The 4,255-nt window shown below is 34.7% G+C and overlaps 1 protein-coding gene across 4 annotated transcripts in view; it reads right to left on the bottom strand.

Annotated features, from left to right (window-relative positions):
* Positions 1 to 4,255, bottom strand: part of LOC106874565 (centriolar satellite-associated tubulin polyglutamylase complex regulator 1) — a 130,770-nt gene that overhangs the window by 42,977 nt on the left and 83,538 nt on the right. Inside the window, exon 8 of one of the 4 annotated variants that reach the window (XR_008264404.1) lies at positions 1,274 to 1,344. The exons of the other annotated variants lie outside the window; for them this stretch is intronic. The gene's annotated coding sequence lies outside the window, so the exon portion shown is untranslated. The remainder of the gene's footprint in view (positions 1 to 1,273; positions 1,345 to 4,255) is intronic. 4 annotated transcript variants of the gene reach the window in all.

The following is a 4,255-nucleotide window of genomic DNA, read 5'->3' on the forward strand; positions in this document are numbered from 1 at the left end:
TGTGTGTGTGTGTGTGTGTGTGTGTGTGTGTGTATCTTAGAGTTTGTTTGTCCCAAACTTACCGCTTAACAACTGATGTTAGTTTACATCCCCATAACTTAGCAGTTTGGTAAAAGTGACTGACAGAATAAGTACCAGACTTAAAAAAAAAAATAAGTACTGGAATTAACTGGTTTGACTACAAACCCTTCAAGGTGGTGCCCCAGCATGGCCCCAGTCCAATGACTGAAACAAGTAAAAGATATAAAGTACACACACTATGAAATTCCACGTACCATTCCATTGTAAGATAAGACCAACCAGTTACCTAGACAGCATTAAAAATATCTAAAAGACTTGCTAATTCTAAGGAAGATATACAAAGTTCATTCACAAAAATAAAAGTAAAACCTTTGAACAGAACAGCAATGGAAATACAATAATCTTCCATTAAAATAAAATCTATTTGCAGTATTTATTTCTACTGTAAAGTTGCAAGCTGGCAGAATTGTTAGAATTCTGGGTGAAATGCTAAGTGGAATATCGTCTGTCTTCATGTTCTGGGTTCAAATTCTACTGAGGTTGATTTTGCTTTTCATCCCTTCGGGGTTGATAAAGTAAGTATAAATTGCTGGCCTTGTGCCAAAATCTGAAATCACTATTTCTTTCTACTGCAAAGTGGCAAGCTGGCACAACTGTTAGCATGCTGGGTAAAATGCTTAGCGACATTTTGTCTAGCTTCACATTTTGCGTTCAAATTCCACCGAGGTTGATTTTGCCTTTCATCCCTTCAGGGTCAGTACCAGTTGAATACTGGGGTCGATGTAACTGACTTACCCTTCCCCTGAAAAATTGCTGACCCTGTGTCAAAATTTGAACTCATTATTTCTTTCTACTGTAGGTACAAGGCTTGAAATTTTAGGGGAGTTGGCTAGTTGATTATATGGAAACCCATTGCTTAACTGGTACCTATTTTATCAACCCTGAAAGGATGAAAGGCAAAGTTGACCTCAGTGGAATCTGAACTGAGAATGTAAAGTCAGAAGAAACGTTGCTAGGCATTTTGTCTGGCGTGCTAATGATTTTACCAGTTTGCCACCTTAAAATCTATTAGTTATATTAATAATGACATCAGTACATAAGTCAGACTGAATAAATTTGAAACTAACAGAATGACAGCAGGAACTAAATCAAGAGATTATTCATAAACTCCAGAAATATAATATCCTGAACTGAAGGAAACCAGAACTAGTGAGTCCCACTTGATTTTTGGTATAACATACTATTACCTTACCTGGAAACAGGTAAGGAATGGTGGCAGGAAGGGCATCTGGCCACAGGAAAATTTGCTTCAACAGATTCCATCTGACCCATGCAAGGATAGAAAAGTAGATATTAAATGATAGTGATGAAGATGATGATGATGATGATGAAGATGATACTACTACTACTGTATTTTATAATGTTTTGAGGTCAGAACATCGTACAGTCTTTATAAATAATCAACCGGCAGAGCTAACTTATACAACCTTGATGACAACATATCAACGAGATATTTCAATGACTCTCAGACAAGCTGGAGACCCACAAGATCACTATGAAACATAAATAGTGGCTTTATTAGTTTCATAACTGTAGCATTGTCTGTCTGCAGTTTGTTGTAATAATATTGTGATAAGGGTGTAATTTTGTAAAGTGGTATCTGATTAAAACATCTCTAATTTTAATGGCTTGCAATTTTTTTTTATACAAATTTTTTCCTTTATGTTGTGACCAGATATTTACTAAGACAAATAAATATCATTAAAAATATCTCTTTTTTTTTCTACATTATGGTTTAATTTTGACAATCTAATTTTATGTTACTGAAATGCAAATTCACATATTTTTCTTAGATGTTCTTGTAGTTAATTACCATATGCTCACTATGGTTAAAACAATCATCAGTCTAGAACGTAAAAATATTTGGAATATATGTGTATTTTATAACTAAAACTTACATGAATCAGCAGTTAAAAAAGAAAGAAAAGCTACTTTATTGAATAAATAATATTGCACACATGTATTTCTTATTCCTATAAAACTTTTGTAACAAAATGAATATGAAATAATAAAAAAAATGTTTGTGTAAATTTTGTTCATGTCTTCCAGCTTTCAGACATCTGAAGCATATTGTCTGCGATGGCCACTCCTGATGAAGGACGATCTCAGGATATTGGACCTTTCAGATGAGATGACAACAGAAGAGATTCCTGGTATTTTGCTGTATTCAAGAAGAAAAGCATTCATACCAGCACTCATGTGCCATGTAAAAGTACCCACCACACTCTGTAAAGTGGTTGGCATTTAGAAGAACATCCAGCCATAGAAACCATGCCAAATCAGACTGGAGCCTGGTGCAGCTCTCTGGCTTGCCAGCTCTGTTCAAACTATCCAACCCATGCCAACACAGAAAAATGGCTGTTAAATGATGATGATTATGATGATGATGATGATGATATATATATATATATATATATATATATATATATATATCACTGTTCCATTATTAGTAAGATCAACTCCATCCTATGAGAGATAAATATCGTTTAATATATACAGAATTTTAAAATGCAGTTTCTAGTAGTTTTATATTGTGGAAATACAATAATTCAGCAGATTTATATATCTTACCTTCTGTCTCCAAGCAATCCTTAAGACCAACCATGTTGTATATTTGAGCCTCAAGTATTGTTTGGAGATACAAGGTATGATATATATACATCTGCCAAATTATTGTGTTTCCACAACATGAAACTTAGTAACTCATATTTAAATTCAGTGTGTATGTAAGTATATAGATGAGTGGATGGATGGATGGATGGATGGATGGATCAATGTCAGGACTGTAAACACTGTAATGTGGTTGGCATTAGCAAAGTCATTTAGCTGTAGAATCTATGCCAACACCAACACTGGGCCCAACATAGCTGTGGATTGTTGGACTCTGTCAAACCATCTAAATCAGGCCATCATAGAAAAAAGACATTAAATGATGATAATAAGGATGAGGAGTGACCACTGCACATAATAAACTTCAAATGCTTGTGAGCTGCAAAGACATGAACAAAATTTACACACACATTTTTTTCATTATTACATGCATACATATATGCATGTACACATGCATGCATGTATATATTTATGTATGTATTGACAAAAAAGTTACAGAAGTGATTCAAGGGCTGAATGTTTTATGCATATCATGCATAAAACTCTTGACCCTTAAGTCACTTTAGTATCTTTTCTTTCAATTAAAAAAGATATGTATCAACTCATGTATTGAATTATATTTTTCCTGTTTGTTCCATTAAATACACACACACACTCGCACACGCATGCACGCGCGTGTGCACACACACACTTTCAAAGCATTGGTTTCATTAGCTCCCACCCAACTTCAATTTTTACTCCAAATCTTTCTAAATACTTTCCATCAATGTTTCTTTAATGTCATTTGATGTCTGACTGTATCCTTCAGCAAATCTTTTCACAATTATTCATGTGGACTGAAGCATGATGATGTGATGTAAATGCCAGTTCTTGATACTAGAACCTAATGAAAACTTAGCATTGAATGAAAATGTTTCACAAGTCATTTTTTTCTACAAGAAAGTGAATTTTTCTTTGCCTTAAATCTAATGTCATTGTATTCTGGCAATGTAGGTGCTTCTATCCAGGTCAACTTTGACCAAACAAACCTACAGACAAAGGCTTTCCTACTGTAGCCAACTCATTATTTTGATTTGGTGGAGATTTGGCAAGTGACATGATTTGCATAGAGGTTCCCTTGTTGGCTGATTTGTGTGACTATCTTTTGTTGTTTTGTTTGGTTTAGTTATTGGACTATGGTCAAATTGATCTGAACCATTAAGATACAAGGAAATAAACAAACTCCATTCGTCTAGCAGTGGTAGAGGACAAGCGCAAACACACACACACACGTATGCATGTGTGTGTGTGTGTATATATATATATATATATTCTTTTATTCTTGAATTCTTTTACTTGTCTCAGTCATTTGACTGAGGCCAAGCTGGAGCATCGCCGTGAAGGGTTTTAGCCAAACAAATTGACCCTAGGACTTTTTTTAAGCCTAGTACTTATCCTATTAGTCTCTTTTGCTGACCCACTGTTATGGGGATGTAAACACACCAACACCGGTTGTCATGTGGTGATGAGGGGACAAACACAGACACAAAGACACACACAGATATAGATATACATACATACATAT

This window comes from Octopus bimaculoides, chromosome 6 (assembly GCF_001194135.2).
Source record: "Octopus bimaculoides isolate UCB-OBI-ISO-001 chromosome 6, ASM119413v2, whole genome shotgun sequence".
Classification (NCBI taxonomy): Eukaryota; Metazoa; Mollusca; class Cephalopoda; order Octopoda; family Octopodidae; genus Octopus; species Octopus bimaculoides.